Source organism: Lepidochelys olivacea (assembly GCF_965140295.1).
Source record: "Lepidochelys olivacea isolate rLepOli2 genome assembly, chromosome: 1".
NCBI classification, from domain to species: domain Eukaryota; kingdom Metazoa; phylum Chordata; order Testudines; family Cheloniidae; genus Lepidochelys; species Lepidochelys olivacea.
Window position 1 is genome coordinate 189,987,228 of NC_140411.1, and position 22,336 is coordinate 190,009,563.

At 40.5% G+C, this 22,336-nt stretch overlaps 1 protein-coding gene across 1 annotated transcript in view; it reads right to left on the reverse strand.

Annotated features, from left to right (window-relative positions):
* Window positions 1-22,336, reverse strand: part of EPHA6 (EPH receptor A6) — an 850,663-nt gene that overhangs the window by 255,756 nt on the left and 572,571 nt on the right. The window lies entirely within an intron of this gene.

Genomic DNA, 22,336 nt, shown 5'->3' on the forward strand with positions numbered 1-22,336 from the left:
ATCTAGTAGATGTGATAGGAACTTGGACAAAGAAAACATAAAATAAGTACTGCTCCTTTGGGTGATATTTTTTTCCCTTAATAGCAATGCAAGAAAGGGCTATTTGTATTTTCAGATCATCTTCTGTAAAACACTGATAATATTAGACTGAAAAACAACAACTGGTCTAGATGAGAACCTGTGTGGGTAGAGTAAAAAAATAGGAATATCTGGTTCCTTGATAAACAGCTTTTACATCTGGATACCTACAATTACAGATGACTAAATGGTACCATAAATGAATGTGACCTACAACTGCTAAGTATAAATCATGGTATCCTGCAACCCTGATATTTTTCTGGACAAAAATAAAAATTGTGTACCTTTTCAGTTACTGGAAAACACAATTATCCTTGTCCGATACATCTTAATCTAGATTTCTGTAACTGGATTAGAATTTATGAAATTTGACACTAAGTAAAGTGTTATCTCATACATGGCAATAAATGGAGTTGGAGGTTGTATTCATAGCATAGCACTTGGGAAAAAACATTATGGTGCACCGCAGGAAAACTATTGATTTTACTTCTGATTCTGAACAGTCTATAAGGAAAATGTAATGAGCAATAAAAATATGTTTTCTAAAGGGAGACATTTCATCTTAGCAACGGACCTGGAAGTACTGAAACCAAATTTCCTCATCAAAAGTGCAGTGTTCAGTATAATTAACACTGGAAATATATGTACTTTAAATACCATTAGTAGTTCTATGGGACAGTTGCAATTTTAGAAAAAAAAATCTTTGCTTTGGCTTTTGAGTCCATCTGTTTTGATCCTTCGTTGTAGAAACAGACCCAGAGGAAGGAAGGAAGGAAGGAAGATCATCTCAGAGCTGCGCTTTATATCTAGCTCTGCGTGGAGTTCCTGTATGATCTTGGATAAGTTATTTAATCTTTGTGCCTTGGTTCCCCAAACGTAAGATGGGGATAACTTTAATATTAGTTGGGTGTGGTGAGGATACATTCATTAATGTTTGTGAAGGGCCTGCATACTATGAGTAATGGGGGTTATGTAAGTAGATAATCTAGTAAAGATTTAGTTTTTATTAAACTGCTCTACATAAACAACAGCTCTTTATATATTTTAAAGAATACAACATGGCATCACCAGAACTGAAACATCTTTTGGTTTACACTGAATTAAATGAGGATTATTTTTCGTATTATAGAAGGCACAGAGAGTCTCTTCTCTTGATAAGCACTTCAGTGGTAATTCAGAATTATAGTGCTTGGGGGATATACTAGTACTAACCTTAGAGTTCAAAGTTGAATTTGAAGGTTTACTGACACAGCACTACAGCTATCAAATTCACACATTTGGGATGAAAAACAATGTTTTGCTTTATTTTCTAATACTACTTGCATAAAAGTTAGCATGCTAAAGACAGCATTACATTGTGTTCACAAGCAGTGCTTCATTAATTGAAAAATATACCAATACCAGCACGTGGTAATTATGATTTCCCCCTCCCCCATTTCAAGTTATTGTTCTCTTGCCATTTTCCTTTGTCCAGAAATGGTAAAGGGAAGCCAGATGAACATAATTCTATGGTTCAAAAGTGGATTCTGCTGCATTACTCTGGGAAAGAAGTTCTGATAGATTCAAAACTTCTCTCTCATCCAAGCTAAATTGTGGACTTGACCAGTTTTTTCAAACCTCATCTATAAATAGATCTTTTCTCCCTTTATCTCCTAGGATCAATAACAGATAAGAGAAAAATTGACCAAATGCTGTAATTTATACACCGTAAAATATTGCTGCACCATTTGTTTTCTATAACTTATACTGTTGTACATTGTATAGCAAGCAGGAGACTGCCAGTTGCTCATTGCTCATTGTATCTTACTAATGACTTGAGGACATAAGCAGGAGTTATGTGTTTGCAGAGAAGCTCCTCTAAAGTTGCACTGGACTGTGTACTAATTTGCAGACATTAAAACAAAACAAAAAAAGCCAATTTTATGTATTTTATTTCTGAAAATGCCTAAACAACAGTAACTGGAAAAATCATATCAATATTTTCCATAAACATATGTTTTAAATGTTACTGTATATTCTCTGCATGTTTGAGATACTCATAACAAGTTCAATTCAAACAAGCTTAGAGGAGTTGTAACCCTCTGTCATGGCATTGTGGTTGCCCTGTATCGCCCCCTGCTGGCCATGTGTGGCACTGCCAGCACTCCCTGCCTCAGTTTCTCTCCCCAGGGTGGATCTCCTTGGCTTACCAGACACCAGTCTGTTCTGGAGATGGGGTTTAGCCCTCCAGCCAAATCACAATCAAGCCTAACCGTTCCTGGGTAGCAAACTGAAAGTCCCAACAAACAAAAAGGTTCCTCTGCCTTTTGGGGGCTTCTCTTCAGTCCACCCTCTAGGTCCCATTCCCAGCCCCTTTCTGGGCTATCTTTATAGAGTGCTTAGCCCCCAGCCTGGTTTGCTAGAGTACCATTCCCAGCCCCTTCTGGGCTCCATTGCTTGCATCCTTCCCTGCTCTGGTATAGAGCACTGGGACTGAAGCTGGTTCTCCTGAACTACCCTTTCCCCTTCAGACCCTAGCTCAGGGCCTTCCACAGAAGCCTACCTGCTCCCTGTCATTCCAACTCCAGACTGATCTCATTCTCAGTCCTTTTATAAGGCCCAGGCATCCATTAATCTATCACCTGACGTTCCTTAATCCCACCCCCTGCAGGCTGGGAAACAACTAATTAATTGTGGCACAGGTATGTCTGGCCCCATTTCCCCTGAAAGGGACCAGTCACTCCACGATACCCTTCAGGAGCAATACATAAATGACCCATGCCAAACTAAAAAAGAGCCACACAAAAATATGTCCTAGTAGTAAATTTCAAAAAGCATTGCTTTCAAAACTGATATCTGAGCACAAACCAATTTACAAATTTAGTGCAAAAGGGTCCCCCAACACAACCCACTGCTTCCATTAGTGGCACAGCTGGCTGATGCCAGCTGAGAGTGCATGGCAGTGGAAACTGCATCATGTGAGGCTCCTTCTTTTGCTCTTAACCCTAAACCCTGTTGTTACAATTGGTCTATAACTTTAGCCTACTTAGGAGTTTACTAGGGAAAGTAGGTCAAGATATTTTCAATAAAGTATGTCATAAATAGGTGCAAGAAGACCAGATAAAGAAACTGAATTAGTGCAAACAAAAATGGCCTATTGATATGACTGAAAGATTATGTTGAGAATGAACTTCATAAATAAGAAAATGTGAGAAGTTATCTATGCCAAATTAGGGCTTGTGGAAATGGATTTAATTGGTGAATGAAATAATGAGGGGATGAACTATGCCACTCATTTCCCCCCCTTTTGGAGGACTTAAAAGGAGACTTTGAGAAAATATCATGGCTTTCCAGTTCATCTCATATTCTTCTAACCCCCAGACAGAAGGAACGAACCAGACCAAAGGATTTTCTTCCCAAGGCGGCCTGCTGTTGTTTAAGGAACTTTGTTTTCACCTGAGAGTCCTAAAAGTCAGCATATAATGACATCCAGTTATCAGTCCATCAATGGGGATACCTAATGGTCAGCACTGCAGAGGCATGTAAGATCCTGTTCTGTCTCCCTTCCTTTTGGTGTTACTTTCTCTCACACTATTTTTTCCCTCATATCCTATCTCTCACTCTCTCAGCTTTTGAATAGATCCTGAAATCAACTGCACTGCACAGATTACCACAACTAGATGAAATTGCCCATTCAGCCCTGCCTGGTCTGAGGAGAAAGGACCCCAAAAAATGACATCCCTGACCAGAATGTGAGCCTGTGTCCATGCAACAGGTGCCATGGCCAACCTGCCAGCCTAAAGCATCCATTCGTCACTGACAAGATACCTTGTGTTCCAAAGACACCAACAAAAGCCACATTTCCCCCACCTGTTCTATCATGTCTCTCCACCACTTTGTATCTGTGTTAAAAATAGTAGAAGTGAATGCATATGATGAATGAGAGTAAAATTAACTCTTTCCTTTTCATCAAAGAAAGGTTGTTGGGGAAAACAAGAGGCTTTGATATATTATCTCTAGAAGGAGAGAGACTTCAATAGGTTTTAATTGTTTGTTTTTGTATAATTATTCAATTTCAGTTTCAGTGTCAATGACTGTTTTGATTTATTGCTTGATCAATAACTTTTGATTTTGGAATGAATGCTTTTGGGTGTTTGCCAAGAAACTGAGTAAACCAGGATCTGTGTAGAAACCACCCCAAACCACTGTATCGTTGTTTTAATGTTGCACAATGAAAGAGTTTATAACATCTATCACTCTTTTGACCCTTGGGATTAATACAATAACGTTTCCACAAAGGGGTTACTTTTGTATGTTGGGAAAAGGATCCAGTCAGGCTCCGTAGGATTATTTCCCAAACTAGTTTGTACTTTAAGTAGCAGAGCTAACAAACTGGGGCTTGATCCTTCAACCCTTAATTATGAAAGTAGTTCTTACTCATGTGAATTAGTCGCACTGAGTTACAGTAGGACTATTGGTACATAAATTGCAAGACTGAATCATCCTCCTAATGTTACCTTGTAATTTGTATAAGTTTACTGAAAATAGAATTTGAGATTACAAAGGCATAATTTATTACAGCAAGGTGTCATTATGGAAGCAGTTTAATAAGTAAACCTCATTCAGCACAGCCACTTCATGGTCAAACGACAACCAAATTGCTGTGCAGAATTTCCTATTGTTAAATTGGTCTTCGAAGTTTGAAATGAAATAAACAAGAAAATAAGCATTAGCAAATCTTTAAACTTTCCCCTTCATTATTTGCTGCTTATACTGGTATATACAAAAACCAAAATATAATGTACATTCATTTAAGCAACCCCCACCCTATTCTTGTATACATCAAAACATGCTAGTCTATTGAATTGTAGGTCATCTTCTGTCAAACAATACTATATAGGTCCAAAAGAAGCTTTTACTTTAGCAAGGAAATCATGAATATTTTATCTGAATATCTTCTCTTAACCTGCTGTAAAAGCTGTGTTTGTTGACATTTGCTGAGAATGTCAGAGTGAGTTATTGTAATTTAAAATCTTCAGTTAATATGCGTAAGTGCATGTAGGCACATTGGCCATTGATTTAAAATATGTCATCCTAACAATTTCCCCAAAATATTTCTTTTTACATGGTATTTTAAAAATCAACAATATATTATATACATTTGACTTTATGAAGTAATTTATTTACATCAGAAATAAATAAAGCATACTAATGCCAAGGCAATTGTAAGACTTCTCTGGTATGGTTTTCATTATTGTAAAACTGATTATCTTGTGTTCTTCTCTATTTGGTGATATTTCCAAATGCAGCCTAATAATGACTGCTTATGGTGTTTTTTAAGTTTAATGTGCATACCTATGCACAAAAAGCATAAGCATTTCTGAAACTATTGCCTACAGGATTGGATAGCTCACAAGACTCACAAAGAACTCGTTCAAATCAATGGGTTACTGTACATGTGGAAGTGTTTCTCACTGTCAGTGAGTAAAATGAGTCAGAGTTGTTACCATCTAATGCTAGTTAGGTGGCCTTTGTGAAATGAAGGAGCTGCCCAAATTCAGTTTCTAGCCAAACAGTATCCATATCAAATTTGGCAATACTCAGTACCCGGTGGACAGTATTAGCACAGAAGCCTAAGACAGAATGGAACAAGGCAGAGGTAAGTTTTAGATGTACCAGCACCCTAGGCAATGTCTTCTTTTGATACCCCGGCTCCCAGTTTCCTCCTGAGTAAACAAAGTTTAACACCAGGTCCTCAATTTAACAAATGGGTGACGAGGACTGGCATCGCTGGCAGAGTGGAGGTGGGCATCAATATCTCAATTGTTTATGAGATGATAGAAAAGGCAGAGATAGATTATGACGGGCCATAAAAGCCCAATATATTACTATGTGTAGTACAGCTGAGTGTTTTCTCTGCCAATATGCTGTTATACACAAACTTGTAACTCTCAAAGACTGTTCTAGCCAATTCTAGGGACTGATGATACATGGGGAAAGATGTCAGGACTAAGCATTTCACACATACCTCATCATAATGGCTTACAATAGCTTTTAGCTATGGACACTGCACTGAAGTGGAGAAAATGAAATCATCAATGCACAGAGACTTCACAAGTGGAATCCTGGCTACATGTGAAAATGCCCATTGTCTTCAATGGGACTAGAATTTCACTCCACAAGTGCAGTGTAACTGTGACACTACATTGGAATCTTACATAGATTATGTTTTTTAAACATACAAAATTGGTTTGAACATTGTAAACATTTTCTACGTGTCTTCTCTTACTAAAAAATGTTTGCTTACTTCCTACAGATTTTAAATGACTAACACAAATACTTTGAAATTATTATTTTCATGCACAAATTGGCAATTGGATACAGTTTATGGAGCATGAATGAGCTGACACTTGCAAACAGCAGGGTTTTTAGGCAGCATCGGTTTAAAAGGAATAAATCTTTTCACACATACTAGATTATTTTTTAATAGAATTACAAAATTAGTGGATGAGGAGAATGTTGCAGCCGTAATATACCTGGATTTTAGTAAAACATTTGATATCATGTCATGAAATCTTAACTGAAAAATTAATTATAACTGTTTTGGATAAAACTACTATTGTGTGGATTGAAAACAAGCTAAACAACCATAAAGAAGGGTTAATAAAGGGCAATTTATCAGGCTGGAGTGAAGTGTCCTATGGGGCACCAAAGAGATTGGTATTATTTAACATTTAATTAATAATCTTAAAGAAGGGAAAACTTCAAATAGTGAAATTCATGAAAGACACTAATGTGGAGAGAGTTGAGAAGGTTGGTGAGGAAGAACAAGAATACAAGGTGACTGAGAAAGATCAGATCCATATGTTAACAATAAAAATGGACATCAACTTGGAAAAATGCAAGCTAAAATATTTGAAGTAAATAATCCAAAATAAATGGAGGGGAAAAAATCCTGGTAAATAATAATCTGAAATAGATCCAGAGATGATAATGGACATTACTAGAAGGATATTGACCAATTGGAAAAAGGAAAAATAAAGCAAGCAGTATGGGACTCAAAGGATTAACTCATGAGGAAAGGTTAAGAGCAAAATATGTATCACTTCACAGAAAGGAGAAAGACAAGCATGGTAACAGTGTAAAAATTAAAAGAAATCTACAAATACATGAAAGATGTAAACTCTACAGAGGGAGTGGAATTACTCAGGGCTTGTCTACATGGTGCTTTTAGTCCGCACCAGTGCGTTGTACACGCAATGGCCTGTGTGGATGATGCTGGCGCATGCTAGAAATTCCCTAGTGTACATTAACATAGTCCTGTTTAAAATGGGACTATGTTAACAACGTGCACCAGGGAAGCTGGGAATGGGTGACGGGGGATGGATCACTTGATGAGTACCTGTTCTGTTCATTCCCCCTGGGGCACCTGGCATTGGCCACTGTTAAAAGACAGGATACTGGGCTAGATGGACCTTTGGTCTCACCCAGTATGGCCATTCTGGTGTTCCTAATATTTAGTGTATACCAGCAGGATCCACACAGGCCAGTTAATGCATAACACGCTGGTGTGGACTGAAGCACCATGTAGACAAGCCCTAGTGTACCTCTCTCGAGAATACACAAAATGAATGGAATCAGATGAAAGGGAAAATTTAGGCAAAATATCAGAAAAAAAATCCTGACCGTGAGACTGTATTTAACGCCCCCTAGCCCAATCCCCTCCACAGATCATCATCATCAAGGTAGAAATATACAAAAAGTACCCTACTTAATTTAAGGTCTTTTCTTCTGAGCTTCATACCAAACCAGTGGGAAAGTATGCAGCCTAAAGCTCTCAACTGGAGAAGGCCTTTACCTACTTTCATGCTACCACTAACAGTGCCTAAGCTTTACTGTGAGAGAACCACTGGCTGTGTAAATCAGCCCTTTAGCATTTAAAAGCTTTTCTCCGTTCACTCCAAAAAACTTTTAAGATTTGTTGAGTTGCCGCTCTGATGACAAGGAAATTACTACTCCTGCTGTAGCCATTTGGCTCGATCAACTTCAGGTGAAACTGTAGTTGCTGCTCTACACCAACCCTACGAAAGACGAAGACGACTCCAAAAAAACCAAGTAAACTTTATGCTGCAGCTACCCAGATAACCCATCACCATGTTTCAATATATAATTCTTAAATCCACACACTCTAATTCACCACTACATTCTCTGTTATAAAAAGTTCTACCTCTGGCTGCAGCACCTTTATCGGGAGTGCAAAGAGGTGACTCGGGGTAAGTTATAACGGTCCATTTCTTACAAGCATACTGTTGAATGACATACAATCACCTTTTAACAACCAACAAAATAAGGTTCCTTTGAACAATACATTGCTCACCATCCCTTTATTTCCCCCCTGAAATAAGACTTTTCAATATTCAAAATTCCTCCTAAAGGCATAATACTATGTATTTCAGATGTCCCTCTTTGCCCAGTATGCTGCCCTATCTTGTGATAAGACTTGCAGGTTTCAGAATTCAATCAGATGACACCAAAAAAAGTCAAGTCCATTGCCCATCAAAATTAAAATCAAAGCCTTATCTATTCATATTCATGCACCCTACCTACAATGAAAATGACCAGGGCTTCAGTCCCATGCATTTCTACCATTCTGGCCTGGGTGTCATTTTATGCAATAGGCTACATTCTCAGGTATGATCTAGGTTCACCGGGGGAAGGAGACCAAAGCCCTGAGGTAAGTGGGAAAGCGGGATACTGGGAGGAAGCACAGGCAGGAATGTCTGTGAGGGGAGGGCTCCTGCCTCATACTGGGAATGAGGGGCGATCAACAGGTTATCTCAAGTGCTTATATATGAATGCACAAAGCCTTGGAAACAAGCAGGGAGAACTGGAGGTCCTGGTGATGTCAAGGAACTATGACGTGATTGGAATAACAGAGACTTGGTGGGATAACTCACATGACTGGAGTACTGTCATGGATGGTTATAAACTGTTCAGGAAGGACAGGCAGGGCAGAAAAAGTGGGGGAGTAGCACTGTATGTAAGGGAGCAGTATGACTGCTCAGAGCTCCGGTACGAAACTGTAGAAAAACCTGAGTGTCTCTGGATTAAGTTTAGAAGTGTGTGCAACAAGAGTGATGTAGTGGTGGGAGTCTGCTATAGACCACTGGACCAGGGGGATGAGGTAGATGAGGCTTTCTTCCGGCAGCTCACGGAAGCTACTAGATCGCATGCCCTGATTCTCATGGGTGACTTTAATTTTCCTGATATCGGCTGGGAGAGCAATACAGCAGTGCATAGACAATCCAGGAAGTTTTTGGAAAGCGTAGGGGACAATTTCCTGGTGCAAGTGCTAGAGGAGCCAACTAGGGGGGGCGCTTTTCTTGACCTGCTGCTCACAAACCGGGTAGAATTAGTGGGGGAAGCAAAAGTGGACGGGAATCTGGGAGGCAGTGACCATGAGTTGGGTGAGTTCAGGATCCTGACGCAGGGAAGAAAGGTAAGCAGCAGGATACGGACCCTGGACTTCAGGAAAGCAGACTTCGACTCCCTCAGGGAATGGATGGCCAGGATCCCCTGGGGGACTAACATGAAGGGGAAAGGAGTCCAGGAGAGCTGGCTGTATTTCAAGGAATCCCTGTTGAGGTTACAGGGACAAACCATCCCGATGAGTCAAAAGAATAGTAAATATGGCAGGCGACCAGCTTGGCTTAACGGTGAAATCCTAGCGGATCTTAAACATAAAAAAGAAGCTTACAAGAAGTGGAAGGTTGGACATATGACTGGGAAGAGTATAAAAATATTGCTCGGGCATGTAGGAATGATATCAGGAGGGCCAAATCGCACCTGGAGCTGCAGCTAGCAAGAGATGTCAAGAGTAACAAGAAGGGTTTCTTCAGGTATGTTGGCAACAAGAAGAAAGCCAAGGAAAGTGTGGGCCCCTTACTGAATGAGGGAGGCAACCTAGTGACAGAGGATGTGGAAAAAGCTAATGTACTCAATGCTTTTTTTGCCTCTGTCTTCACTAACAAGGTCAGCTCCCAGACTGCTGCGCTGGGCATCACAAAATGGGGAAGAGATGGCCAGCCCTCTGTGGAGATAGAGGTGGTTCAGGACTATTTAGAAAAGCTGGACGTGCACAAGTCCATGGGGCCGGACGAGTTGCATCCGAGAGTGCTGAAGGAATTGGCGGCTGTGATTGCAGAGCCATTGGCCATTATCTTTGAAAACTCATGGCGAATGGGGGAAGTCCCGGATGACTGGAAAAAGGCTAATGTAGTGCCAATCTTTAAAAAAGGGAAGAAGGAGGATCCTGGGAACTACAGGCCAGTCAGCCTCACCTCAGTCCCTGGAAAAATCATGGAGCAGGTCCTCAAAGAATCAATCCTGAAGCACTTGCATGAGAGGAAAGTGATCAGGAACAGCCAGCATGGATTCACCAAGGGAAGGTCATGCCTGACTAATCTAATCGCCTTTTACGATGAGATTACTGGTTCTGTGGATGAAGGGAAAGCAGTGGATGTATTGTTTCTTGACTTTAGCAAAGCTTTTGACACGGTCTCCCACAGTATTCTTGTCAGCAAGTTAAGGAAGTATGGGCTGGATGAATGCACTATAAGGTGGGTAGAAAGCTGGCTAGATTGTCGGGCTCAACGGGTAGTGATCAATGGCTCCATGTCTAGTTGGCAGCCGGTGTCAAATGGAGTGCCCCAGTGGTCGGTCCTGGGGACGGTTTTGTTCAATATCTTCATAAATGATCTGGAGGATGGTGTAGATTGCACTCTCAGCAAATTTGCGGATGATACTAAACTGGGAGGAGTGGTAGATACGCTGGAGGGGAGGGACAGGATACAGAAGGACCTAGACAAATTGGAGGATTGGGCCAAAAGAAATCTGAGGAGGTTCAATAAGGATAAGTGCAGGGTCCTGCACTTAGGATGGAAGAATCCAACGCACCGCTACAGACTAGGGGCCGAATGGCTAGGCAGCAGTTCTGCGGAAAAGGACCTAGGGGTGACAGTGGATGAGAAGCTGGATATGAGTCAGCAGTGTGCCCTTGTTGCCAAGAAGGCCAATGGCATTTTGGGATGTATAAGTAGGGGCATAGCGAGCAGATCGAGGGACGTGATCGTTCCCCTCTATTCGACATTGGTGAGGCCTCATCTGGAGTACTGTGTCCAGTTTTGGGCCCCACACTACAAGAAGGATGGGGATAAATTGGAGAGAGTCCAGCGAAGGGCAACAAAAATGATTAGGGGTCTAGAACACATGACTTATGAGGAGAGGCTGAGGGAGCTGGGATTGTTTAGTCTGCAGAAGAGAAGAATGAGGGGGGATTTGATAGCTGCTTTCAACTACCTGAAAGGGGGTTCCAAAGAGGATGGCTCTAGACTGTTCTCAATGGTAGCAGATGACAGAACGAGGAGTAGTGGTCTCAAGTTGCAGTGGAGGAGGTTTAGATTGGATATTAGGAAAAACTTTTTCACTATGAGGGTGGTGAAACACTGGAATGAGTTACCTAGGGAGGTGGTAGAATCTCCTTCCTTAGAGGTTTTTAAGGTCAGGCTTGACAAAGCCCTGGCTGGGATGATTTAACTGGGAATTGATCCTGCTTCGAGCAGGGGGTTGGACTAGATGACCTTCTGGGGTCCCTTCCAACCCTGATATTCTATGATTCTATGATCTGTCTCCTTTGTGCTCTAATAGCCTGGCCTGTGTAGACCAGCCCACTGAATCAGTGAGCTGTAACTGTGGAGCGGATCTGGGATACAGAAAAGAATTTACCCCGCATGTATAGCAATTTCTTAAGTTCCAAATATAGACTATTACCCTACCATCGTTAGATAATGGGTCCCATATATATATATATAAAGAGAGAGAGTTACAATAGCTAAGCCATGTTTTTATATATACCGTACAGAAAATGAGCACTAGAAAAATGTGTTCCAACAGCTAAATTAAAAATGCAAACAAAATAGTCACTTAAAGTACCCACTGATATTGACTGTATAAAAATATTCATGGTGTTTACATTAAAATAATTCTGTACATATAACGTTTCCACAAGGTTAATGATAACAAATCAGCCATATTTCCATCACAGTTTTTCACACAAAAAATGTACTTATTATCACTTTGAGGAATCCAGATTCTTGGCATTAATTTGCTGAGCTATCATGCTAGCTCTATAATAAATCAGAATTTTCCATGCTTCATTAATGACCATGATCACAAATTATTTGTGGGGTTGATTTAGTTACTCAAACAGCAGATGGTCAGAAATGATGTGACTGAGGATGTGACACTGCTAAAATAGCTCTGGTTGATCCTTCCTTGCATATGTTTTCCCAGCAATTCCCAGTTTGACTAACGGCATAAAGCAGATTTTTGGCGCAAAGGCTAAAGCCATTTATTGATATTAATTAACACATTTAACTCTGGATTACAGGAGAGAAGAGATGGGGAAACAGCTGCTCTGAGCACGAACTTCCTTGAGAGCAACCACATTTTGTTTCCCAATGTGTACCATATGTCTTCACCTCTAAAGGACTCACCTCCCATTGATTAGACAGACTCCAGTGTATAATAAGGAAATTCAGGGATGTGTGAGCATGTATGTCCAAAGAGCCGTATGTTTCTTCATTTCTTAGTGTTGCTTGCCCATCAGATGACCTTCTACTACTGTATCAGAAAAATGCTGAAAGCACCAACTTTTCAGCCACTAAAACAAGCACCTAGAAGAATGCAAGAAAACTCTAGAGGAAACTCTGAAAGACACCAGGAAATAATCTGAGTTATTTACAAGCGCCCTGACCTCTGTTTGGTCCATGCCCTGCCTCTTCCTCTTGGGATGGTAAACTGGAGCCAGAGGGCAAACAAACAAAAATCTCTGGGTTCCTTTTATAATACGTGCGTGGTAGGATGGGTAAGTACGATGCCGCCAGTCAAGTCACAACTGAGCCCCTGCTACTTGCCTATGCTCTCTCCATGATCCTCTGCAGCTCCAGTAATGGAGCTCTTTGGAGATGTCTATACTGCAAAAAAACAGGTGTGCTCTTAACTCGGGTTCGCTAACCTGCATTAATTAGCTAACTGAGGTTACAACAGCAGTGAAAACACAGCAATTCAGCTTTTAACTTGTGTTAGCAGATTGAGTTGAAAGCTAAAGGGCAGTCTTGAGCTGGTAACCTGAGTTAAAAGTCAAGTTGCTGTGTCTTCACTGCTATTGTAACCTGAATTAGCTAATGCAGATTAGCTAACCCAATTTAAGAACTCACTTTTTTTTTTTCAGAGTGGACATAACCCTAGTCTGCAAGCACTTTCTGAGCTGTGTTGACCCAATTCTACTCTCAGTTACACCCATTCAATCTCAATGGGTTCAATGGGATTGCACAATTGAAAGAGGGGGGAACATGCTGTTGGGGTGAAGGTATATTTCAGAGATAATATCACACACAAGCTCTGTATCATTTAAATTTATACACAAGATTCTCTCACACACACAAAGCACTGCATTAACATGGAATTAAAGTTGGTGAACTCCATTGATAAAGAAGTCAAACATTAAAAATATAGGAAATTCTGACTTAAGGGTTTTCCTTAAACTAGAAAAACATTTATTCTTTAACATGCAGATAAAAAATGCATTCATTACTTAAAACACCAATACAACAACCCACTAAAAAGGTAATTTTAACCATGACCCTATTGTATTCCATAGACTCACACAATGTCATAAACATATTAAATAATAATTATGACATCTCAATATACTAATTTTTAAAAGATACATTAACTATTTCGTAACACACTCAGAAAGGTGAACTCTCGTGAAGAAAGAAAGCAGATTGGGGTGCGCATTCAATTCTATCAAGGATTACCTCCAAGAAAAAATCAACAAGGCAACACACACCAGCCTCTTCAACTCAACAGTACTGCCAGCAATGTTGTAAGGCAACAAAACATTGGCGCTGACAATGACAGAGGAGAAGCCACTGTCTGTCATGCAGAGGGTAATGGAAAGAAGAATTCTAGGAATTTCAATCTGCAACTGAGTCCCCAGTGAAGTGACAGCAGAGTGGAGTGCAGGACGTCATTGTTGAGAGCAGGCATAGTAAAATGTGATGGGCCGGGCATATAGCAAGGCTCACTGACAATCGATGGACTGCAGCTGTCGCCGAGTGGTACCCTTGGGAACTGAAACCGCCACTTGGCCGACCTCCAAAGAGGAAGGCCAGGATATGAGAAGAATGGAAGACATGTTGTGACTGGTGCAATCTATACAAGGGCTGAAGGACGAATCAATCAAGGTGATCAAGGTGATAACACACTCATCCATATGAGTTATTTTCCACCATGTAAACATTTGCATCTAGATTTCAGAGGTGCTACTGTCTGGTGTAATAATAGTAATGTAACTGGTGGTATATAGAAGGGAACACATATCGTGAACTACAAATTCCAGAATAATAGTGTCAACTACTTCATGTCATTTTTTACAAGCACACATTCCTGAATGCAAAAACTGATCTAGAATGGCTACAAGGAAATATTTGTTGGTGTACTGCAGTAATTGGGGCTAGAGGTTGTCCAAGACTCAGAGACAATATATGATATATTTTGATATTTAAACAGCTTGATAAAATAATGTAAGCCACACCATAGCTTTTGTCGATAATTTTAAATTCAGCATAATCATTTGCTGCATAACTACTATTAGAATAATATATCAGATATATTCTTTAATCGTTCTTTGCTTTGTTTAAAATGTAATATATGAAGTTAGAGCCTATATTCCATTATCAGTGTCTGCAACATGTGACTACCTGTCTATTTATCTTCCAGATAATCAATTCTCAAGTGAAGAGTTCTTTTATGCATGTATTGTTATCAAGTTACTTAAACCTGTTCTGTACTTTAAAAGTTCATATGTGAACATGATGTTTTCATAATAACTATACAAAATAAGCAATGTGACATACAAACTTTTCAAACATGGTCAGAGTTAAAATTGCTATTTTTTGTTTTTGACTTTTTAAAATTAATATCGGTGTGTTTTTAAACTACTACATAGAGTAGGAAAGTTGAAGCTATTTTATTGTTTGTTTTTATAGATGGAGTTTGGCAACCTTAACTCCATGTTACTGCAGCTTTGATTTAAATTTTGTCCATTTTTCAAGAGGGTTATAAAAGTTAAATGAAACACAAATATGAAGATGCATGCACATTTTGAGATATTATTCAAACTTAATTGTCAGTTTACTGATTGAAATATTATGAATAAAAGAAAAGCAAAATGTACAGTAAAGCATGAGGACTTATTACACAAAACTTTAATGTGAGAAGATGACAGGAAGCCAATAGAGCCTGGACAGGGGCATAAGATACTTTATCTGATACTTTATCTCTAGTAATCCAGTGTGTGTGCATGGTCTCATAATGATAGTTCTAAAATCTGGTGTGTATGTACAGATGAGGCATGATGGTAATAGAAGAACTTATATGGAACCATCTGCATGTGTATAGTTCCAATATTATGTTGATAAGAGCGGCTGTGAAAACAGTTGCACATGCATAACCCAGATATTACAGTAAAGTTAGTTCTGACGTGAAAACAGCTACTATTGTTTATTCCCCAGCATTATCTTAATGGGACAGTCTATGTAAATCAATGTGCATGTATTCACAAAATGCTGAGGACTATATAAGCATAGCTGTTTCCACATCAGCTCTAGCCTGACTGTAGCTAGGCTAATCAGTGAACATTTCTAGTCCTAGTATTATGATAATGGGACAGCTACTGAGAATCCAGCTGCAACCTTTTATATCTCGGACAAAACACCTTTAGATATTGGTAATGGAATGGTGAAACATATTACACAATGTTGTAATTATTCCAAAAAACAACACAGCCATGGAGTGACACCAAGCAATAACCTTACAATTATGATTAATGAATTTTAGTGCTTGTGGTCCCAGATAAATAAAACTGATTTTTAAAAACACATTACATTTTTTTCTTCATGTTGTGACTACAGGGTAGAGTTAAGGCTGTTTGGATGCCATAACTGTGCATTTCCTCACCTTTTACATGTTTGGATTTCTTTAAGTTTAACATTTAGATCTGATTTTCCTCTTGACATAGTTTTTTGTTTGGGAATGTTTGTGTTTTTAAATTATTAATAAATAAGAAATGCAAAGAGAATGCTGCCAGGTGATGGATCTAATTATTTGAAGATAACGTTTAAATTTATTTTTTTTAGATCCATATTCACTAGTACATTTTTGCTTCTTTGTGCTGCTCTACAGCATTGCAAAGCAGCTAGTTCATACTGCTCAGTTCAGTTGGGTTTTTGCTGTTTTGCGTAATCCATGCTAATATGATGTGGTTCTTTGTTCCCCTCTAGTGACTAGACCATGTATAAAGGTTTGAGTCTGCTACCACCTCCACACTAAGACCTGGTCCTTTAAGCAATGGAAGCTCCTAATTTAGGATGAACTACATGGCCAGCAAGAACGTGTAACCTCCACTATAGTTCTTTGCCCTTTCGGGGGGAAAGGCTTAATGGCTATGCCATAGATGGCGTATTAAGGCTACTACTACTATCAGGCTACTAGAGATGGTTCTTTAGCTCAAGCAATAGGGGTTCATGTTTTTAGCTCTAGAGGTCCCTGGTTCAATCCCCATGGATGATCCAACCAGGAGAGTCATTACATTTGCATCATCAAAGCACCTGAAGTGTAGGTAAAATTGGCTCGTAGTTCCCAGTTGGCTTACTTATTATAAGAATGGTTTAATTTTTTTCTACTTCTTAATTAAAACTTTTAAAATTATAAATGCACACATACCAAGTAAACTTCTAAGATATGAAGCGTTGCCTTGCTGGAGGAAATACACATTCACTTTTCAAAATTGTGTCTCTCTCTGAAAGTGTGGAGATGGATTGGGCCGCAGGGTACATGAATGAGAGGGGCTGTACAAGGAGCATGTAGGGGACTGATTGGTGGTAATGGGGAAGGAAGAGAGGGTTCTGTGAGGAGATCGGGGTGGGTGAATGGGATGGTGGAGATGGGGCTTCAGTGGCACTGTTAAGAGTACGACGGGGAAGGCCAAGGATGCAGGTGGGACTGGGCGTGGTATGGGGGGAAATGGGTTATGTACGGGGAGGGTCCTGTGGTGTGAAGATGAGGATTGGGTAGGAGAATGGAGATACACTCCTTATCTTGACTTACCAGTCCTTATCATGACATACCAATCCTTCCATGCCCAAGCAGCAGTGTTTGAACAGCTCAGCATGGTATTGCTACTTTATCTTCACTGCAGGCTAAGGTAAGAGTGCAGAGAGTGACTTTATAGCTCAAAAATATTTACATCCAGGGATTGGGTTCCACTATAAGTCTCTTTCTGCATAGCACCAGTCTCTCTAACACAGCCCCCTTCCTCATACACAGCCCTCTGTGTTCTAGGCCCACTCACATTCCTGCTCTCTTCTGTTGACTCATTTTCACCCCATCTCCTTGCACACACTACATTTCATTGGGACTTTTTACTCACATGACAATCAAAGCATGTGCTAAGATTAATACACTTCTAGGCCTTTTTTCATAAAGTTCACAGAGTAGCTGAGGCCTGCCTTTTTTTAAATAAAATGACCTATACTCCTTATCATGACTTATTTTGTTAATGAACTCAGGGCCATCTGAAGTATCATTGCCACCAAAACAGCAAGCATGTCAATGAATAAAAAATGGACTCGAGTGAATATACTCATATGAAGAGACTTATTACTTAATAAATTTTGCATAGTGCATTTAGGCTGGAAGTAAATCATAAAAGCTTGAACATTCATCAGTTATATCAAGCAGTACATAAAATAAGGCATATCCAGTTACTGTCCAAAGGACAGAAAATAATATTTCCACTATCAATCAAAACTAAAATACGTAGAATTTTAAACTCTTTTGGAATGGAGGCACTAATGTGATTTTTTTAAAATTGGCATATAACTTCAAAATGTACAAAAATAATGTTCCTAGATGATTTTATACTATATCACATTTGCATGCTTGGATCTAAGAATTTTTTAAGATGCTTTTACATTGCAAAATATTTTTATAATTTTCAAAAACCAAGACAGATCATTTTCCTTCTATGACTAATTATGTTGCAATGAAAGGAGAACAGAGTATATGCAGATCATTTTGTGAAGTCTAAATTAGTAGTTCTTATCCTCTGGTAAGAATTAGCAGTGTGAATGCTGAGAGGTACCAGATGGGTTCAGTCAGGTTTTACCAATTTATTGAATTGTTGTTAGACACAGACCATGTAAAATCTGAGGCTGGAAGACAAATCTGTACTTGTGAAAGTGTATATGAATTATTTAACAAGTGCAAAGCCATAGTTACAAAAGAAATAAGCTAGGGGGGAAACAGTCAGACCTTTGACAACAAATATTTAATATTATACAGCTTTTTTAAGGCCATAATATTTTGAAGTAGTTCTTAAGTTTTTAAAATGTATTTGGACTTTTCTTTGCAACATCTAGAATGGTTATTTGTATCTTTTGCGCTCACTTTGATAACCGATTTTTCTGCAGGTGTTTGGTTCTGCATTATAAGCATGTCTATCCATATTGCTAACACTGGTGGAAAATCAAATTAGTTATCTCTTCAAACATTTTTGGTTACTGAATACATATTTTCATTGCTCCTTCCTCTTCATTTCTAAAAATGGGTACAAATCAAAGTCTAGTACCCACCATCTAACAACTATAACAAATTTTGCTTTCTCACCAAGAGAATACAAATAGCATTCATTACTTATTCTAGCAGTATACACACTGGAACACACAACTAGATTTTTCTCTTCCTATTTGGTTTCCTTTGTCAGTCTTTTTTGGGGGATAAGCTGCATCAAGGTGTAGTGCTCTTAGAGTGATCAGGTCTTGGAGCAGTGCTCTAAACATCCAGAATCTATCCCAGTCACCTACTGTCTCATTTCCTCCTGCAGTGGTGTTGTAGCAACCAGGTAAGGTACTAACAAACTTCAACAGGACTTTATTTTCTAAGTGGAAACCTCTTTATAAAGCTGCTGCTGCACCCTTGGTAGCTCTCATTCAGCCTCCTCAACTTCTCCCCCTTCCTTCCTGTTTCCTGTCCTTTAGACTCCCAACAGCTAGTGCTCCCAGTTCTAATAATTACAAGCAGCATCTAAACACTACATTCCCTCCTCTCTTAAGAAACTCTCCCAATTAAAATAAACATTGCTGTTATAACCCAGGGGTCGGCAACCTTTCAGAGGTGGTGTGCCGAGTCTTCATTTATTCACTTTAATTTAAGGTTTCGCATGCCAGTAATACATTTTAACGTTTTTTTAGAAGGTCTCTCTCTATAAATCTCTGTATTATATAACTAAACTATTGTCATATGTGAAGTAAACAAGGTTTTCAAAATGTTTAAGAAGCTTCATTTAATATTAAATTAAAATGCTGATCTTATGCCGCCAGCCTACTCAGCCCATTGCTAACCTGGAGTTCCGTTCACCTAGGCTGGCAGCGGGCTGAGTGGGGCCTGAGGCCAGGACCCTGGCTGGCAAGGGGCCGGCTGCCAGAATCCCAGATCGGCAGTGGGCTGAGCGGGGCCGGCGTCTGGGATCCCAGACTGGCAGTGGGCTGAGCGGCTCAGCCTGCTGCCACACAATCTGCTGCTGGTCTGGGGTTCTGTCCGCCTGCTCCTGCCAGCCAGGGTCCGGCTGCCGGCCCCACTCAGCCTGCTGCCGGTCTGGGATCCCGGCCCTGCCCACATAGAGTGGGTACCTACCTTCTCCCTGGTTCTAGCCCATTCTCTTCCTCTGTCTGCACTGAGCTGAGGGTGGGAGGGCACTGAGCACAGGGCTGGGGGTGAAGGAGCAGGCTGGGGGTTGGAGTATAGGGTCTGGCCAGGATCTAGAATGAGGGAGGGGTTGCAGGGTTGGGGCAGGAGGTTTGGGTGTGGAGTGCTTACCTGGGCAGCTCCCATTTAGTGCGAGGGGTGCAGATGGGAATGTGGGGTGTGTGTACAGGAGCTCCTGTTTGGTGTGCAGGGTGGGGGTGGGAATGAGGGGGGTGCAAGAGTCAGGGCAGGGAGCTGGGGTTGTGTGAGGGGGGTACAGGAGTCAGCCGGCAAGATCAAGCTTCTTCACCCTGCCCCTGCAGGGGTGGGTGGGTGGGGGGTGTGGAGAAGAGCTGGGCCGGCGATGGCTGGGACCCGGCAGGCCACAGCGTGCCATTAAAAATCACCTCACATGCCGTCTTTGGCATGTGTGCCATAGGGTGCTGACTCCTGTTCTAACCACAGGAACAAATATGAAACAAGACACTATACTGTTGACAGAAATATTACACTGAAAACACTGTAGATACTACATAACATAGTCTCTAGTCCAGACAGGTGGTTGCCTGGGTCTGACAGGCCATCTCTCAAGCCCTGGTTCCAGTGCAATGTCTTGTTGTGTTGATACTACAGTGAAGTCATCCATTGCAGACTGGGTGTTGGCATAATCTCCTCTTGGTGCATAGGCAGGTGCAAGATAAGAAGCATTCCATACCCGCCCATCAGAAAGTTGATAGGTGTAAGGTCCCTTCTTCTCTATGATTTTAAGAGTAGCTGTGAATTTATGGTCCCCTTTGCGTAAAATTCCAGGTTTTTGTATTCTAACAAAGGAACCACACTCAAACTTTGGTTCCTTAGTACCCCACCGCTTGTCTGTGAAAGCCTTATACTTTGCTTAGTTCTGTTCATCTGTTTTTCTCACATCATCCTCAGTTGGGGCATCAGGTTGTGCCTTTAACAATCCAGCAATGTTCAGTTTAGTATTCATCTGTTTCCCATGCAGTAACTCTGTGGGTGATCCATGCATTGTGGCATGTCATGTAGCCCAATATGTTTGCAAGAAATCAGTAGTGAAAGGTATCCACAATTGCCCTTTCAGTTTAGCTGTTTGCAAACTCTCTTTCAAACTTCTGTTAAACCGTTCGATTTCTCCATTGGCTTGAGGGTAATGACCTTCTGTGCAAAATGTTCCTCTCTGCTAGAAAAGTTTCAAACTCCAGGGAAGTAAATTGACTACCATTATCTGAAACCAGTTCTTTGGGGTTACCTTCCCTGCTAGAAACTGAAGAGAGGAACTTAATTACTGTAGCAGAAGAGATTTGCGATGTAAACGCTTCCCCAGGCCATTTACTGAAATAGTCTATTAAAGTGATTGCAATGGCAGTCACTTGGAGCAGTATCAAAGGGTCCTATAATGTCAATCACCACTTTTTCCCATGCAGATTCAGGAAGAGGAACAGGCTATAATGGAGGGATACATGTCACTGCTGTCTTATCATGCATTTGGCAAGTGACACATAATTTTATGAGTGCTTCAGTTTGAGAGTCCATCCCTGGCCACCAATACAGATCCCGTAGTCGTTGTTTGGTTCTGACAATTTCTTGATGAGTATCGTGTGCCAGGTTTATGAGTTTTGAGTGTAAATCTTCTGGCACAAGTAGCTGGTGTGTACCTCGTAGCACACAGCCATCAAGCAAAGAAAGTTCATCTCGAACTCTAAAATAAGGCAGCAAAATTGGGTCAAGGTTTTTAGGGTTACTGGGCCATCTCTTTGTCAGAAATTCCCGTACTTTTTCTTGAATTGGACACACTGAACAAGCAGTTTGAAATTGTTCTTTTGTAACTGCAGTAAGAGTGCTTGTAATAAGCGCAACTACTACATCCTCATCCTCCAGTGGACCATCTGGTGAAGACAAAGGCAGGCGAGAAAGGCAATCAGCTACCACATTTTGGTTTCCAGGCTTATATTCCAGTTCATAATTGAAAGAGAGTAGTCTTGCAAACCATTTAGCAATATGATATTCTGCTCTTCCCAGTCCTTTTGTGGTGAGCAACGTTGTCAAAGGGCTGTGGTCTGTGCGCAACTTGAACATGCGGCCCCACGGGTAAGTTCTCCATTTTTCAGTAGCCCAGACACAAGCAAGTGCTTCTTTTTCGACTGTAGAATATTTTCTCTCAGCATTACTTAGTGTCCTTGAAGCAAATGCAACAGTCCTCTCTGCGTTGTCCTCATGAAGTTGTGTGAGGTCAGTCCCAAGTCCATAATCAGAAGCATCAGTCATTACAATTGTGGGCAATGCAGGACTGAATAGTGCAAGTACTGGACTATGTACAATCAAATCTTTCACCGTTTCGAAACTAGCTTTTGCATCCGTTGTCCACACAAAGGTTGAACTTCTCCGTAGTAAT